Source organism: Erpetoichthys calabaricus, chromosome 3 (genome assembly GCF_900747795.2).
Source record: "Erpetoichthys calabaricus chromosome 3, fErpCal1.3, whole genome shotgun sequence".
Taxonomy (NCBI): Eukaryota; Metazoa; Chordata; class Cladistia; order Polypteriformes; family Polypteridae; genus Erpetoichthys; species Erpetoichthys calabaricus.
The window spans coordinates 136,189,073-136,209,325 of record NC_041396.2 but is presented as its reverse complement, the minus strand read 5'-3'; positions in this window follow the sequence as shown (position 1 = coordinate 136,209,325).

Here is a 20,253-nt window from a genome sequence, read left to right as displayed (position 1 = left end):
TATGTTGGGTGGCATTTTGATCTAGATGTTGTTTATCAATTCCACAGTCATGCACCAGTGATCAAATTTAATTGCCACTCTAGTCTTCAAAATGAAACCGTTTGTCCCTGACCTTGCAGCGATGCATAACCAGGAGCAACATCCCTATCTCTATCAATAAATCAGTCAATCAGGACATCCTTTAAAAGAATCTTATAAAGGTAATACTTTCCAAAAATGCTTTACAAAGCAATTAAGACAACAGATTAGAAGCCTTTTAGCGTAAATACATAATTCCAGATATACTGTATATAATAAAATTAACAGGAAATCTCATAAAAGATGCAACTTACTTACAGAAGCAGTGTAAAATGAATCTGAATCTCAGACTCAATTGTTGCAATGCTGCTGATTGGTAAGTGAAAAGTTAAATAAAGGTTAGTTTTTATACAGTTTTTTTATATTTAACTTTTTTAAAATATTTTATTTTATATTTTCTGGGAAAATTATGGCATTTATCTTATTATAAGACACCTGAAACCAATATACAAAATTGTTTTAAAAGTCTTTCACTAATGGTATATTCAATACTAGATAGATAGATAGATAGATAGATAGATAGATAGATAGATAGATAGATAGATAGATAGATAGATAGATAGATAGATAGATAGATAGATAGATAGATAGATAGATAGATAGATAGATAGATAGATAGATAGACTACTCATCCTTATTATAAATGGTGTTGATTCTTTTTAGAAAAATACTCCTAGTTCAAAGTGATATGTGGGTTACTTTATTTTATACAACATGCATTACTTTATACATTATTACTTAACTGTATGTAGTATTTAATAAAGTTTGGCATATTTAGGTGTTCATAATATCTCATATCTGTTGCTGTGCCTAAGCGGCCATATGGAAGTTTAATGGAAAAGAGGTGAAAGCACACAGCAACAGAAGGCAGCAGGAACATGCTATACTAGTGAGACAGACATGTAAGTATGCCACATGTTAGCCTTTTAATTTGTGGAAATATTCATAAATAATACACTGGTAGAAGCAGAAAATCATCTGCCCTTGAGATGCTAATATACAGTACTGTTAGAACATCAATCAGAACTATTTTTAACAAGCATAAACAGAGTCATCTCCCCTTCTGACTTGGGAAAGCAGGTTGATTGAGAGCACTTTTACAGCATTTCAACAATTGGAAAGCAATGACAAACAGTGAACCAGGTTTCAGTCTATTAGTCTGTAGTTAAAGTTTATGTCAAATTTACAAATCACTTACTCTATAAGGGTTAATTATGGTTACTGCTGCAGTGTAAGAATATTCACCCAGTTTTCAGCTTTAGACTTAGTCCACTAAAAGTCATGCTAATACTCCATGTCAACTTGAAATGAGATTCCCGCTAGTTTTCCTTACTGTCAACATTAGTTCACAACCATTGGGCAAATTTTTTCTGCTATAATCGGAAACTGAGCAGTGGCTGAAGGCGATGGTTATGTTATTTATATATATATATATTTTTTTATTTACATGCCTCCTATCATGAAAGATTATCATTCATTTACAGTAATTATACTTTGAGATACGGATGTAAAAATACAAATAATTCAGTAAACCTTTTGTATAAAGAATCAGTAACATGTAAATATCCATCCATCCATTATTCAACCCGCTACAGTATATCCTAACTACAGGGTCATGGAGGTCTGCTGGAGCCTATCCCAGCCAACACAGGGTGCAAGGCAGGAAATAAACCCTGGGCAGGGCGCCAGCCAACTGCAGGGCACACACACACCCATACAAACAATAGGGACAATTTAGGATCGCCAATGCACCTAACCTGCATGTCTTTGGACTGTGGAAGGAAACCGGAGCACCCGGACGAAACCCATGGAGACATGGGGAGAACATGCAAACTCTACGCAGGGTTTGTTTCCTGCCTTGCGCCCTGTGTTGGCTGGGATTGACTCCTAACTTCGAGGCAGCAGCGCTACCACTGCGCCACTGTGCCACCCTAACATGTAAATATTTATATGGAAATGTTAACTTAGTATCACATTGCAGCAACTCAAAATTGATTTAATTTTGATCTTATTTTTGCCATATTCTACAGAGCACTGAAAGGTCAAAAAAACCACACTGTGCCTCTAGAATATCTGCTAGCATGACTGAAATGCTCAGCAAATGTATTCCATGTTTTATGCTTACGTAGGTGATTGGTACAACGTACTTAGATATAGGGAGATGGGGATTTCAAGAATGCAGCACGTGTTTGCTTGTTTTCCACTGAGATGCATTTTTTTCCACTCTTGCCCTCTCATTGTGTACTCTTCCTGTCTTGCTCTCATTCTCTTGGTGTTATAAAGTAGCTTCTGTTTTTTCTTTTATCAATTTCAATTCAACTTGTGAGGGGGTTGAACTTTATTCAACTTCAAGGCCTAATTACACAACACCAGAGTAAAGCAGTTATTACTTAACTTGCTTGTGTACCCATGCTTCTTATATCAAATGGCAAGAGGTAGGTGACCTATCTAATGATGGAATACACTTACAGATGTTGATCATTCCTTTGCTGATGAATTCTGCATACAGCAGTGACACTGGTCACATTAAGTCAGGAGAATTTTGGAAATGTGGATTCAAATTACTCAATTACTTAAAAAGAAAAAAAAATGTATCAAAGGTATTAAAGCAAGGCATAAAGCACTCATTGGCTCCTGGATGCTTACATATGGAACGATGAACTCTAGTAGGAATATGGAGAGGGAACACTTTAAAAGCACAAATCAGTTCAGTGCAATGTTTTAAAAAGTAACATTTTCCTTTTACAAAACTAAAATTTTAAACAACATAACGCTCTACTTACTGATAAGCAGAAAAAGCAGCCCAGCTGCAAGTAACACCATCAATACTTAAAATGGTTAAAGCAGCAAGTACTTACTGAAATCAACAGCTGCAATATATAATGATACACATGTACACACAATGTAGCGATCTTAATCCAAGTTCTGACACTTATTTTCTTATTGTGGTCATACTACACACTCTAGTATCTCAGGCTTACTAAAATACGTGTTCTCTTTAATTTGTTTGTTCACTGCTTGACAGTAACGGAACTGTTGCTTCTATTACGGTATTTGTGAGTTCTGATTTTGTATCCTTGGAATGTGCAAAATGAGGATAACTGGTGAAGAAATCCAAAACCGGTTTTACCTTTGACAGCTGGAGGTAGCAGAGTTAAAGATGTTAAGATTTGTACTGGGTTATAGAATTAGAAACGAATACATTAGAGGGTCAGCTCAAGTTGGACGGTTGGGAGACAAAGTCAGAGAGGCGAGATTGCGTTAGTTTGGACATGTGCAGAGGACAGATGGTAAGTATATTGGGAGAAGGATGCTAAGGATAGAGCTGCCAGGGAAGAGGAAAAGAAGAAGGCCTAAGAGAAGGTTTATGGATGTGGTGAGAGAGGACATGCAGGTGATGGGTGTAACAGAACAAGATACAGAGGACAGAAAATATGGAAGAAGATGATCCGCTGTGACAACCCATAATGATAGCAGCCAGAAGAAGAAGAAAAAGAAGTCAGTGGACATTTTTTTAAATAACAAATCATTTCATTCAGTTGTGCAACTTTGATGTAATTGACCAGCAAGTTTGTCAAGGAGCCTGTTTTGAAATCTTTCTTTGCAAGCTGCAAAATAATCGCGGGTGTGGGGTAGAAGGGGAAGGGGTGTTTTTTAACCTCAAATCAGATAAATGTTTAAACACTTTCTATTCACATCCCTACTTTGGGACATTTTCATGGCAATTATCTACGTTACTAAAAGAAAAAGTGTCTGTCTGTGTGTCCATCTGTTTGCTATGTCTCTGTCATTCCAATAGATGATGCATCATAAACATTAGTACTACTTTTATGGATCTCATACCAAATGCCATGTAAAAGAGAAATATGCATTGAATCCCAACAGAAGGCTCATCACAAACATTGCATTACAAAATACATTCTAATAGATAGTGTACTACAAAAATTAATTCAGTGGTCTCCATTAATTACTTAAATTTCAACCAGTCTTAGGCAGGTAGCTCAAAAAGTACCATTTAGTCTTGAGTTTTTCTTAACTACAGGTAGACGCTACTTCACTATTCTCACAGAAAACTGATTGAAATGAACTCTTTAGTAGCAGAAGGGTTCAATTGTGCCATTATGCCTATATAACTGAATGCGTTGAACTATAAGAGACAGGAGCTTGGCTTCTCATTACCAGCTCACTCGGAATGTCACCTCACCTGGCAGTGCTCCATTTGTGAAAAATATGTAAATAATTATACCATGCACTTACAACCTATAAACCAACTTTGACATAATTTTAGTTTAAATAAATTGATAAAGGTATTTTTGAGAAAGCATATTTAGTTTATTTATATTTGGGGAAAAAAATTAAATAGCATGACATAAAGCTGACAGTGGATTAGAGTTGGATGGGCAGTGACACCGAGTTCCTAATTCTTGCAGCATTTCCCCTCAGTCTTTTCATTTTTGGTCAAATGATTGGATTAATGTACCCTCTCATGGCTGTCACTTACTTAATTTCCCCTTTATCCTCCTGTGTGTGTATAGTTGTATTTGGATGAATTAAATAAAATTTGGAAATGTGGGTAACAAATTACTGCATAGTACATCATACATGTCTGTATCATACAACTATGTCAAGTGTTCAAATGTGTATAAAAAGTTATGATATTGTATCTTTCACAACACTGAATTATTAATATTCATTTTAAGAGGTTTGACAATTTTCTTTATAAATGGAGTTAAGTCATATAATCATATATATATAATATATATATAATCATATAGTCATATAAAACAACTCAGATCTTATAACTTTTTAAATTTGCTAAAACTATATGTCATCAGCTTCTTCCTAGGTGAATTATGCCATAATGTTGTATCTGTGCCTCATAAATACTGTGTTACATAACATTTAAAAATAACAAAATAACATTATAAAATAAAAACTATTTCAAACACACTCCAATCCAATTTATATCTGTTGGGACCAGAGATTATTCTTGCAGAACTGGGTTTAAGGCAGAACTGAGCCTTTGCAGGACCAGGTTATAAAATATTAATGAGAGAAATCATTCATTTAGGTCTTAGGTAAAGATGAAAATAGTGTTAACCTATTCTGTGATAATATAATGTATACACAGTACATTTATGAAACAGTACAGAGTGCTTTATTGCTTTAATTCTTTTGTATAATTTAGCACCATAGCTCTAAGCAATTAGTTTAATCCTGCTTTAGATTTTGGGGGCAATTCAAAAATAAGAGTAGTTCTCCACTGGCTTTTTCATATCTAGAAACCATTGCTATATTTTAAAATTGTATTATGACAATTTCTAGTCTGTAATTTTATCAAGCCCTTTTCCTCTAATACTTAACACTCTTAAGTATCTGGCAAAGGAATGGAAATAAAATTGATTCCTAGTACCAATATGCTACTAGGGTACTAATGGGTCATAATTCCCATGTTAAAATAAACAGATAGATAGATAGATAGATAGATAGATAGATAGATAGATAGATAGATAGATAGATAGATAGATAGATAGATAGATAGATAGATGGATGGATGGATGGATGGATGGATGGATGGATGGATGGATGGATAGATAGATAGATAGATAGATAGATAGATAGATAGATAGATAGATAGATAGATAGATAGATAAAATGCCAGAAACACGCTCTACCTTAAACTCTAGTTCATTATGATCAACAGCTGGTGCTCATTTATTAATGTCAATAATCGAGACATCTGACAGCACTGTGTAATGTTAAACAATCTGTTCAACAAAATTACCAGGGGATTACAGTAAATAGCGCTTCAAGAATCACACTACTTGTAACTTCTTCTGTGAGGATGGTTATATTTAACATATTATTCTCCAACCCAGATTCAACTTTATGAATGGTGGGAGCCTATCCTATCAGCAGAACTGAGTGCAAGGCAGCAAACAGCCCAGGACAGACTACACAGTCTACTCACAATGGACCAACTTGAAATTGACATTTAAACACATTCACACAGTTTTCTGTCTATGTGCATATCAAGAGGACACTGTATGTATGAGACAGTAGCACCAACCATCATATTTCATTTGGGTATGAAGAAGATACCATTCTATTTGCTAACTGCATATAACACCTTGATCTGGCAGTGAAAAAAAAAAATACTTCTAATTACACCATACATTTAGAATTGTGGACGGCACGGTGGCGCAGTGGTAGCACTGCTGCCTCGCAGTTAGGAGAACCGGGTTCGCTTCCCAGGTCCTCCCTGCGTGGAGTTTGCATGTTCTCCCCGTGTCTGCGTGGGTTTCCTCCGGGTACTCCGGTTTCCTCTCACAGTCCAAAGACATGCAGGTTAGGTGGATTGGCGATTCTAAATTGGCCCGTGGGTGTGTTTGTGTGTGTCCTGCGGTGGGTTGGCACCCTGCCCGGGATTAGTTCCTGCCTTGTGCTCTGTGTTTGCTGGGATTAGCTCCAGCGGACCCCCGTGACCCTGTGTTCGGATTCAGCGGGTTGGAAAATGGCTGGATGGATGGATTCTGAATTGTGTCGTGTATGCATGTCTGAGGATCACTTTTCCAACTCTGATCAGGTATGCAATACTATCTCGGGGTAAGAGCAGTCCCCAACTCTTCTTTGCAGCTCAAAGAAAACAGCCTAGGAATCAGAGTGACCATGCCCCCATCACTCCCACAAGCCATGGGCCTAAGTCCAAAGTATATTAAAGAGCCAATCCCCAGAAGGTAGCTTCTCACTATATGTCCTGAACTCAGAGCAGGATGAAGCTTTCAGCTAGACACAAAAGCATCTGAATTCTTTTTTGTGTTATAGCACCCCTGTGGGCCTGTTTATTTCTGTTCCTTTTTACTTCATATTTCACCAAAGAAAATTAAACAGGGTGGTCTGGTTAGCACCCCAACTGCTTTTGGAACTCTACATGTCATTCTGTTTCACAATTGAAAATTTACACCTAAAACAGTTGTCCACGACATTTTAAGCTTGGTGATGCAAAAACAGAAATCAAACAATGGTAGTATACTGAACAAGCACACAGCAAGACAATTCAATATTTTGAAAACATGTATAATGTTCAAAACACAATAGATAACTGTCATACATGTACAATGCACTCAGAAGGTATTTGTAGCAAGGTTATTTGTGCCGATGTAATTTGTGAAATTTATTTCACGGAGCCATGCAATTCAGGTGAAAGACTAACTGCTGGGGAGATGAACAAATGACAGCTGTAAATCACATTAGAGAGATGGACAGAACACAAGCAGGTTATTTTAAAAAGTGCTGATGTCTGCTTGACCTATATGGTGAAAAAACCTGTGATAAATGATGAGAACAAGTGAAGGTATTAATAACCAGTCATTTCTTCTGGTATCCATATCTGACATGAAGTTTTTTGAATATGTAATTATGTGAGCGTTGATAATGATGTGGATCCAGCATGACGTGAGAAGCATCTCACAATGCTGCCGACATTCCTCGCCGGATGGTACATCTGTGTGTCAGCATACTTAAACTTGACTGGGATGTCCCTTTGCTTTTCTCAGGTCTGAATATGTATGTGTACAGTATTATGCATTATATTCTGGGAATGAATGTTATCTTTTAAGGCAAGTTAAATACATATATCTGTTTTTGTACCATCAAGAAACACTTCCCAGGGGAGAAAGAGCGCCCCCTGCTGGATACAGTATTTCATCACTGATTTGAACCTAAGGTGTCATTGCAATTTAATGCCTAATTTGCTCTGTTTTTTTTGTCTCCCTGTCAGATCTTTGAAGAACTGTAGCTATTGGTAATCATAATTGGCAAAAGACAGCATGTCTTCATTATGAAAAGAAACTAAAAGCAGTAGAGGAAAACCACATGAGCACAGGGAATCCATGCAAACTTCACACAGAAGGTACCAGAGAAGATAAAGAAAATGAAAATTGAATTGACATAGAGGAAGCAAGGCTGTGTTCTATACCATTATGTTATATCCATACTAAAAATTATTTGTAAGATTCAAACATTTTAAGTGCATACTAAACAGTAGCAGGCATTTATTTTCTTGTTTAAAATGACTAATCAGTTTTTTTGGATCAGATCCAATATTTTTCTTTTAGCGGAATCTGAACATTAGGCTGTATGGCTACACACTCCCTGCTGCTTGTGGGTGCCTCTTGATCCCACAACCGTCAGTAATGTAACCAGGACGAGCCAGGCAAATGAGGACACACAATACAAGGGGTAGGTATGAAAGTGCCATAGTGCTTTTATTGCAGTAAAAAACAAAATCAAAACAGTGCTCCCCAAGTGCAGTTCCCAAATGTCTTCAATAAAAAAATACAAAAAAGTGAAATTCATGAGTTTAAAATCCAGTTTTTCTCCACATTTACTTTTTAATTTTTTTTCTTCTCCCTGTCACTACTGTGCCGTCTCTTTTAAAGTAATGCTAAATATAGGGTCCAAGTGTGCATGCACTGCTCCCTCCACGTACTCACTCATATGTGCCCTCTCAGTTTGGCAGGCAACCCCCTCATCAGTTCCTGAAGCGAAGCGCATTCGCACACTCACCCAGGCCCAATTAGCACCAGCACTTTGTGGGGCACGTTTTTTTTTTTTTAAATCAGCATGTTGCCACGGACCATTCCTCACAAGTTAACATTAAATAGATGTTGTTATAATTCAGAAACAATAGTAAAATAAGTTTTAGTGTTATTTTTTGAGCTCCAAAAGTATAAGGACATAATGTTTTCCTGACTTCATCCCAGTAACATAATAAATTGTAACATGGTAACAAAGAAACATAAAGATATAAAAACCTGAAACTGAGTCATAGATATAGTATTTTTTTTCTGATTATACGCAATGGTACGCAGTACCAATACCTTTTTTTGTTGTACAACAGTAATAAATTATTATATATAATATTAAATATATAATATTAAAATAAATAATGTTAAACTATTAATAAATATGTTGTTTCTGCGAATTAATTTGTTACATTGCCATTTCTGATTTCTTTTGTTTAGGTTGGTACTATTGGTTTACCCCTGTTTTCTAAATATCTTCCATTGCCAATATAGATCAAGGGTCGACAAACTGTTGCCCGTCCTGTAGGCTATTTGGGATTAATAAAGTATCTATCTATCTATCTATCTATCTATCTATCTATCTATCTATCTATCTATCTATCTATCTATCTATCTATCTATCTATCTATTCATAGAAATATCAGGCCCACATGAGGTTCTCTAAGCAAGATGCTGCTGCAGTTAGCAGGTGCAAGCATACCAGCCCACAAGTTTGCTGACCTGCACACACGCAACTGAGCCTCCAGCACTGCTGCTGCTTAAAGAAAATGTGCATACATTCTGTTTGGCGCCCCTCTTATTACTCCCTATCTTCTCATCTCTGCATCTCAATTGCTGCTTTGCATCGAGAGTGGGCAGAGTGAAACTCTCTGTGCTCAACCCGCTGCACTGCTCTGAACAGCCCTTACTTGCATACTTCTTTCCAGCTACACATGAGGCACCCTGTTATGTGGAGGTAGCTGGTTATAATATTAACAATCTTGCAGGCGCGAACAGTTTTATGTTTATGACCAGAACAATGTCAATGCGAAATGTCTTTGCTTTAAAACTACTCTCTTACAAGTGTTTATATTAAAAGCTATTAAGAACAGTGCTCAAAATCTTAAGCTGTTTCTTGTTGCAAGTATTTTAAAAGCTAATGTTTGTCATTAACTCACATATCTTGGCATGCCTATGAATATGAGTTCATAGGCGTGCCTAGACTTTATGCAAGATTGGTGACCCTTGATATAGATCGATTCTGATTGGTAGTTGAAGGGAAATACTCCAAATGTCGTTTCTGTTTTCTTTTCTTTATGTTGGCACTTTTGGTTCATTTCAGCCTTGAAAATATGTTCACTTTCCTTTCTGCATTGCAGCAGCTACCAGCTTAGTGCACATGCCAAATGAGTTGTTTTTAATCTCAAAGTAATCTACTGATTTTCTGAAATTAATAAAATAAATAGTTATTTCATGCTGGTGAGAGAACATGAAGATGCAGAATCCTCACCTGTTCCTGCAAAAATCAAGAAAGTGAAACCAACATTGACAGTACTGGTAGTGTAGATAAAGTGGAACACAGTTCTGGTAAAAATGGGCCTGATTGCTGGACAGCAACTCAGAAGAAAATATTTCTTCCAGAGAAATGAGTGGCTTTACACAAAAAGATAAAATGTTAGGTTAATGCACACCTTAAACACCATTGCTATATCATCAAGTAAATATGAAAGAGGATTTTCTCAGATGAATCTGATAGTTACCCCATCAAGATCATCTTTGTTAATACATACAACCTCTGCACTGATGTTCCTGAAAATGGTAAAACTTCATTTTTTTAAGTTCAACCCAGACAGATATCTGGACCTATGGCTGCTGCAAGAATGTCACTCTGAAATAGATACTATTAGCAAGCAGCGATCAAGAGAAACAGAAGGAGCATTGGAAGATATGTTGAAAGTATGGAAATTCCAAATTGGAAAGTTCATGTGAGTACTCCCACCTTTTTTCTTAGAAAAAAAAACAGTACATAGATAAGTTCACACACACAAAATAACTTACCTCTTACATTTTTTGTGATTTGCTTTCCCTTTAAATTTTACTAAAACTTTAAAAAATGAGTTTCTTGGTCAGTGGACTTTGTTTTGATATGTATTATACTTAGTGCTTGAACCTTTGCAAATTCAGTAGTTGTACAGTTTCGAAACTCTGAACAAGCACAGCTACAACATATTTTGCGAATGAATGCAATATGGGTGGTAGCCGAAAGCGTTCCGACCCTCTGTTGCCAAAACTGGCTCTTGGGACATGGAATGTTATCTCTCTGGCGGGGAATGAGCCTGACCTGGAGCGAGAGGTTGAGAGGTCTGGGCTCTGGAACCATTCCTCTTGGGAGAGGCTGAACTTTGTTCCACTCTGGAGTTGCTGTGGGTGAGAGGCGTCGGGCAGGGGTGGGCTTGCTTATGGCCCTCCGGCTCGAGACCTGCACATTGGGGTTCTCCCCGTTGGACGAGAGGGTTGTTTCCCTATGCCTTCGAGTTGGGGGAAGGACTCTGACTGTTGTTTGCGCTTATGCGCTGAACAGCAGTTCACAGTACCCAGCCTTTTTGGAGTCCCTGGAAGAGGCGCTGTGAGGCACAGCTCCTGGAAACTCTATCGTCCTGCTGGAAGACTTAAACGCTCACGTTGGCAACGACAGTGAAACCTGGAAAGGTGTGATTGGGAGGAATGGCCTCCCTGATCTAAACTTGAGTGGTGTTCCGTTGTTGGACTTCTGTGCTGGCCATGGATTGTCCATAACGAACGCCATGTTCGAGCATAAGGGTGTCCATAAGTGCATTTGGCGCCAGGATGCCCAAGGTTGCAGCTCGATGATCGACTTTGTAATTGTGTCATCGGATCTGCGAACTTATGTCTTGGACACTCGGGTGAAGAGAGGGGCTGAGCTGTCAACTGATCACCACCTGGTGGTAAGTTGGATCAGATGGTGGGAGAGGCTGCCGGACAGACCAGGCAGACCCAAACGAATAATGAGGGTCTGCCGAGAAAGATCTTTAACTGCCACCACCGGCAGAACTTCAACCTCATTCCGAGGGAGGCAAAGGACATTGAGTCTGAATGGGCAATGTTCCGAGCCTCCATTGTCGAAGCAGCAGAACGGAGCTGTGGCCGCAAGGTTGTCGGTGCCTCTCGTGGCAGCAGTCCACAAACCCGGTGGTGGACACCTAAGGTTCGAGAGGCTGTCAAGCTGAAGAAAGAGTCCTATCGGGTCTGGTTGACCAGTGGGACTCCAGAGGCAGCTGAGGGGTACCGGTGGCAAAAACTCGGGCATGGGAGGAGTTTGGGGAAGCCCTGGAAAATGACTTTAGGTCGGCACCGAGAAGGTTCTGGCAAACCGTCAGGTGCCTCAGGTGGGGAAAGTGGTGCTCCACCAACACTGTGTACAGTGGAGATGGGGCCCTGCTGACTTCAACTGCAGACGTTATTGACCGGTGGAAGGAATACTTCGAGGATCTTCTCAATCCCACCAGCATGTCTTCTTTAGAGGAAGCTGAGCTGGAGGACTCCCTGGGGGGGGCCCGGGGGGGCCCTTCCATAACAGGGGCTGAGGTAGTTAAAAAGCTCCGAGGTGGCAGGCCCCCTGGGTGGACAAGGTTCACCCTGGGTTTCTCAAGGCTCTGGATGTTGTGGGGCTGTCCTGGTTGACACGTCTCTGCAACATCGCATGGACATCAGGGGTAGTGCCTCTGGATTGGCTAACCAGGGTGGTGGTCCCACTTTTTAAGAAGGGTGACCGGAGGATGTGCTCCAACTATAGGGGGATCACACTCCTCAGCCTCCCCGGTAAGGTCTATTCAGTGGTGCTGGAGAAGAGAGTTTGGTCGCTGGTCGAATCTCGGATTCAAGAGGAACAATACGGATTCCGTCCTGGCCGTGGAACACTGGACCAGCTCTACACCCTGGCCAGGATCCTGGAGGGTGCATGGGAGTTTGCCCAACCAGTCCACATGTGTTTTGTGGATTTGGAGAAGGCATTCAACCGTGTCCCTCGAAGCATCCTGTGGGGTGTACTCCAAGAGTACGGGGTACAAGGCTTGTTGTTACGAGCCATTCAGTCCCTGTACAGGAGGAGCAGGAGCTTGGTCTGCATTGCCGGAAATAAGTCAGACTCATTTCTTGTTGAGGTTGGACTCTGCCAGGGCTGCCCTTTGTCACCGATTCTGTTCATAAGTTATATGGACAGAATTTCTAGGTGCAGCCAAGGAGCGGAGGGGGTCTGGTTTGGTGACCTCAGAATCTCGTCTCTGCTATTTGCGGATGACGTGGTTCTGTTGGCTTCATCAGACAGTAACCTCCAGCTCTTGCTGGAGTGGTTCACAGACGAGTGTGAAGTGGCGGGGATGAGAGTCAGCACCTCTAAATCTGAGGCCATGGTTCTCAGCCAGAAAAGGGTGGAGTGCTCTCTCCGGGTTGGGAACACATTACTGCCTCAAGTGGAGGAGTTCAAGTATCTCGGGGTCTTGTTCACGAGTGAAGGAAGAATGGACCGGGAGGTTGGCAGACGGATCAGTGCGGCATCTGCAGAGAGCTGAGCCAAAAGGCGAGGCTGTCGATTTACCACTCGATCTACATTCCGGATACAAGCAGCCGAAATGAGTTTTCTCCGCAGGGTGGCTGGACTTTCCCTTAGAGATAGGGTGAGGAGTTCAGTTATCCGGGAGAGGCTCGGAGTAGAGTCGCTGCTCCTCCGCATTGGGAGGAGTCAGTTGAGGTGGTTTGGGCATCTGGTTAGGATTCTCCCTGGACACCTCCCCTTTGTGTTCTGGGCATGCCGCACTATGGAGGTCTGGGCTTCCCTGCCCCCGCGACCCAGCCTCGGATAAGCAGTGGATAATGGATGGATGGATGGATGGATGGATGGAAAAAATGACATGTTCCTTCACTTCTTCTCCTTTTCCCATAATTTCTGGACAATGCATAAGACAACCCTGTGAGGGGCAAATGTCCATATAAAGGAACACTTACAAACATACCCACACTCACTCATACACAAACAATTAAATTTTTGGGATGTGCAAGTTAAATATAATTACCTAGTGAAAAGCTTTTCAAATGTTAAGAACATATAAACTCCACAAAGACAGTGACTGAACTGAAAATCAAATGTAGACTCCAAGCGTTGTAAAATAGCAGCACTAAGTATTATGCCACCATGCTGCCCTCCTATATTTTGACCAAATATAATCAATGAATGGACCTATAGTGTACTAACTTACTTAACCAGCACTAACAGAATGTCACTAGGCAAATATTAAATAATTCTGAAAGATATAAGAAATAACAAGATGCAAGGAAATAACCTTGCGTATGATTTTTAAATTTAAATGTAATTGACAGCTCATCAAACTAAAAAAGTGGAAATAATTATTCCCTTGTGCTTCTGAAGCTGAAATCATTCATTTATTTTATTTAAACACCTAAAGTGGAATGTGTGGTTAATTGCACTTATTGCACAAATTGTAATATAAGAAAATCTAAACTTACCCAAGTGTCTTAAGGCAATTGCTCAGCATTCAAAGGAATCAACACCATCTTGTCAAGGTGTCTGTTATACTTATGTTCAAAACAGGTTAATGTGTGCAAAGAAGCATAGGGTAATCATCTGTTCAAGCATCTGGATGAGTTAAAGTTTTGATCCTATAAAATAATGAATTCAAGCAGCTAAGTAAGAAAATTTAAAAAACATTTGTGACAAATATACATATGTAACATTCACGAAAAAAAAAACCCCATACAAATCTGAACCTGAGGTTCATTTTTGCGTTACTGTTTGTCACACTGCCTTATTTTTCACATTTTGATGTTAATGGAAGAATCATTTATTTTCTACAGCATTTAAAAATGTATATTCTCTTTTATGACCCCTTGTTTTCTGTTTTGTATTATCAAAGCCAATGTCAATCTTTTAGCTTTTGTTCATCTATTCAATCATTTTGCTACTCTCTTACGAAATTTGGTATTTCAGAGAACCATAGTTATCCTAACCACAATAAGCACAAAAGGTGGAATAAATTTTGGATTGGGAGTGACATATTCCACTTCTTAGGCTTTCCTTTTTCTCTGAATTTTCTCTCCTTCTCAAGTACTGTATATGCTGTTTACTGTTGATTAGTCAAAAGTTTTTCCCTTTAATAAATGTGCTCGAGCAAGAGACCTGGACCTCCCAATTATTTAGACTATTATCTGAATTGGATGCCTATTTGAACACTAAATAAAAAATACATTTTTTTAAAATCTTGCTATTTTTCTCACAGTGTACTTCCTGGGAAGAAAGTTAGACATAAAAGGGTAAAGGTTATATTTTCTGTGTAAAACATATAGCACAGTTGAACTGAAGGTCCCTAATTAGTAGCAGAAAACAATATATGTTAAACGCTACCTAAACATATGGAAAAGAAGTTTTCCTCATACACATTGTCTAATACTTTTTACATTTCTCCACACACAATTTTGAACACTGCTAAGTGACACTGAATGATGCTAACATGTAAAAAGATGACTTAATATACATGGGAAACTTTTAATGTGGAGCTTATCCTTCAGAAACACCTGCCATTGAGTTTACTGATATCCAACAATATGATATTGGCAAAGAAATTCTTTTTTTTTTTTAATTTTATTTATTAATTTTATTGTAATCATTCCCTATAAATAGATCAATTGATACAAAAAAGAATTGAAGACAAATCAAACCCCGCCCTTGAGAAGGAGAGCGTGGCCAAAGGAGAATTGCTTAGGGCTTTTTAATAGGGCAAAAATAAACAAAAAAAAAGGAAAAAAAAAAATATATATATATATATAAATAAATAAATGGAGAAGGAAAAGAAATGCAGAAATAAGTATTTCTTCTTATTCTAAAATATTATTGATTAGATCCTGCCAGGTTTTGAAAAAATTCTGTATAGATCCTCTAACTGAGAATTTGATTTTTTCCAATTTCAAATAATATAAAACATCGGTTTCCCACTGACTTATCAGAGGAGATTTAGGATTCTTCCAATTTAACAAAATAAGTCTGCGTGCCAAAAGTGTAGTGAATGCAATCACAGTTTGCTTGTCCTTCTCCACTTCAAGTCCATCTGGAAGAACACTGAACACAGCTGTTAATGGGTTAGGAGGGATTATGACACCAAGGCTGTCTGAAAGGCACTTAAAAATTTTGGTCCAAAATGATGTTAATTTGGTGCAGGCCCAAAACATGTGACCCAGTGAGGCTGGAGCTTGGTTGCAGTGTTCGCAGGTTGGATCTTGCCCTGGAAACATTTTGAACAGTTTTAAGCAAGACAGATGAGCTCGATATATAATTTCTAGTTGAATAATTCTATGCTTTGCGCATATGGAGCTCGAGTGAATTCTCTGCAATGCTACCTTCCACTCCTTTTCTGATATATTAATTAAGAGATCTTTTTCCCATTGTCCTCTTGGATCTTTGAAAGGAAGGAACTCTAATAAAATTTTATATAAATGGTGTCTAATTCCTCGAAATTAAGTAGTATTTTTTCCAGCATGATGGAGGGTACAAGATGAGGAAAATCGGGCAGTTTCTGTTTAACAAAGTTTCTAATTTGAAGATAGTGAAACAAATGTGTAGCTGGGAGGTTGAATTTGGAACATAATTGTTCAAAGGATGCAAAGATATTGTCTATATAAAGATCTCTGACTGCGGTGGGTTGGCACCCTGCCCTGGATTGGTTCCTGCCTTGTGCCCTGTGTTGGCTGGGATTGGCTCCAGCAGACCCCCATGACCCTGTGTTCGGATTCAGCGGGTTGGAAAATAGATGGATGGATGGATGGATGGATGGATAAAGATCTCTGAGCAATTTAATCTCAATTCTTTTCCAGGTATTAAAAACTGGATATGTTTGTGAGGGTTGAAAGAGGTGGTTCTCCTGCAGGGGTGCCACAGATAAAAGATTTTCCATCTTAAAATGCTTTCTAAGTTGGTTCCATATTCTGAGTGAGTAAAGCACAATTGGGTTATTAGTATATGTACGATAACTTGCATTTATTGGAGCGCAGAGCAGGGAATATAAAGAAGTACTACAGGATTTTACTTCTATTATGGACAAAGCCTGTGTATGTTCATTTGTTTTTGTCCAGGTTTTTATGGCTTGTATGTATGCTGCCCAGCAATAAAACTGAAAATTAGGTAAAGCCATGCCACCTTCTGCCTGAGGTCTCTGTAGGGTCGCTCTTCGGATACGCGAGTGTTTTGAGTTCCAAATAAATAAGGTTATAGTTGAATCTAATTGCTTAAAAAATGATTTATTGATATATATTGGAATGTTTTTAAATAAAAAAAGAAGTTTAGGAAGGATATTCATCTTAACAACGTTAATTCTTCCGGCTAGAGTGAGATGAAGGGTTGACCATCTATGCAAATCTTGCTTAATTTTTTCCATACAGACGGCAAAATTTTGTTGATAAAGAGCTTTATGTTTACTTATGATATTTACCCCTAGGTGTTTAAACTGATCTGCTATGGTAAAAGGTAGGGTGTCCAATCTACTATTATATGCTTGTGAATTCACTGGAAAGAGTATACTTTTATTCAGATTAATTCTGAGACCAGATATCTTTTGAAATTCTGAAAGTGCTGTTAAAACTGCAGGCACAGTGTTTTCTGGGTCTGATATATATAAAACCATATCATCTGCATATAGAGAAATTTTCTGTTCCAGTCCTTCTCTGATAATCCCCTTTATCTGATAAGAATTTCGACAGTGGACTGCCAGTGGTTCAATGGCAATTACAAACAGCAGTGGTGACAAGGGGCATCCTTGTCTGGTACCACGTTCTAGCTTAAAGTAGTCTGAACAAATGTTATTAATACAAACTGAAGCTTCTGGATTGGTATACAGTAGTTTGATTCATGCACAAATATTTGGGCCAAACCCAAATTTCTCCAATGCAGTGAAAAGGTAGTTCCATTCAATCATATCAAATGCCTTTTCTGCATCTAGTGATAATAATATCTCTGGGGTGTTTGACTTTGATGGTGAATAAATTACATTAAACAGGCGTCGGAGATTGGAAGATAAGTGTCGGCCTTTAATAAATCCAGTTTGATCCTGTGATATTACTGAAGGCAGCACTTTCTCCATCCTTCTAGCTAGAATTTTTGAGAGAATCTTAACATCATTATTCAGGAGTGAAATTGGTCTGTATGATGCACATTGTAACAAGTCCTTATTTTGTTTAGGAAAGACGGTGATTAATGCTTGACGAAAAGTTTGAGGTGGAATTTGATTGTCTCTAGCTTCTGTAAATGTTGCCAATAAGAGGGGAGCTAGCTGAGTGGAGAATCTATACTAATAAAAGGCAAAGCCCTCACTGACTCACTGACTGACTGACTGACTGACTGACTCACTCATCACTAATTCTCCAACTTCCCGTGTAGGTAGAAGTCTGAAATTTGGCAGGCTCATTCCTTACAGCTTACTTACAAAAGTTAGGCAGGTTTTATTTCGAAATTCTATGTGTAATGGTCATAACTGGAACCTGTTTGACTGACTCACTCATCACTAATTCTCCAACTTCCCGTGTAGGTAGAAGTCTGAAATTTGGCAGGCTCATTCCTTACAGCTTACTTACAAAAGTTAGGCAGGTTTTATTTCGAAATTCTACGCGTAATGGTCATAACTGGAACCTGTTTGACTGACTCATTCATCACTAATTCTCCAACTTCCCGTGTAGGTAGAAGGCTGAAATTTGGCTGGCTCATTCCTTACAGCTTACTTACAAAAGTTAGGCAGGTTTTATTTCGAAATTCTACGTGTAATGGTCATAACTGGAACCTGTTTGACTGACTCACTCATCACTAATTCTCCAACTTCCCGTGTAGGTAGAAGGCTGAAATTTGGCAGGCTCATTCCTTACAGCTTACTTACAAAAGTTAGGCAGGTTTTATTTCGAAATTCTACGCGTAATGGTCATAACTGGAACTTGTTTGACTGACTAATTCATCACTAATTCTCCAACTTCCCGTGTAGGTAGAAGGCTGAAATTTGGCAGGCTCATTCCTTACAGCTTACTTACAAAAGTTAGGCAGGTTTCATTCGAAATTCTACGTGTAATGGTCATAACTGGAACCTGTTTTTTGTCCATATACTCTAATGGAGGAGGCGGAGTCACGTATCGCGTCGTCACGTATTACGCCTCCTACGTAATCACGTGAACTGAAAACGAGGAAGAGATTTACAGCACAAGTCAAACGCGGGAACAAAGGTAAATGACGTTAATTGTTGACTGTCTTTTAATACTGTGTACTTGTTGAGTGTCTTTTAATACTGTGTAAGCATACATATTAACACATGTGCAATTAAACGTGTGCATTTACGGGGTGATTTTCTCAGGCTTAAAAGCTCGCCTTTTATTAAAAAGGTAAATGCAAACTCTTTTCATTCTGAAGGGCACAAACCACGTTAGATTTCAGCCGTTAAACGCGCAAAAATGTCAGTACACCAGATAAATAAGCGCAAAATATTATCAGTTGTATTGTATGCTTACAATACATATAGAAATGTGTTAATCGTTAACTAATATTATGGGATGGTGTTTTTTGACTCGCGCTTTGATTTAAACGATTGCATGTCTTGGTGGGTTTCCGTAGCTTATTGTCAATATCTTTACAGCTCTTTTTAAGACTTAATTTAAAAAGGTTTTCTTTTCTTCTTAATAAAAATTTAAAAGCAGTACTTCGCCGGTGCGAAGCGCGGGGATTTGATCGACTGACGCATACAGACATATTCATGAGTGCAGGTACTTCGGAAAGAAAGCACCGTGTAAACCTAAACTTTAAATTAAGTTCATAGACCTACAAAAGTTTGCCATTGATTTGAGGCAAGATTGCATTTCTCATGTACAACTATACGTTGCATTCTTAACAGTAAGCTTGCACAGCTTGGTCATATTACAACCTGAGTGCTGAACTGACAACGTCGTATACAAACAGAACTATAACAATCGTAATAAACAAACAAAAAAAAAAGCGAAGAACCCTTGCATTTAATAAGAAGGCTCTTTCCTTGGCGAAGCAAGGAAAAAGGAAGACCTTATATGGCGTTCGTTTATAAAACAGCGGAAAAGCTGTGTTAAGGCTGCTTCACTAAAAAAACAGATCCTTAACAAATTGCTATTGGGATATTTTCCCTCAATTTAAAAAGCTTTTCTTCTTCATAAAATTTAAAAGCAGTACTTCACGGGGATTTAGATATATATATATATATATTATATATATATATATATATATAGAGAGAGAGAGAGAGAGAGAGAGAGAGAGAGAGAGAGAGAGAGAAATATATATATATAATATATATATATATATATATATATATTATATATATATATATATAGATACAGATATGTATAGATATACATATATAGATATAGATATATATAGATAGATATAGATATAGATATATATATATATATATATATGTATGTATGTCTATATATATATATATATATATATATATATATATATATATATATATGTAAGCTTATAAGTACTGCCCTACTTCTCTTTAAGAAAGGAAGATGTAATGATACT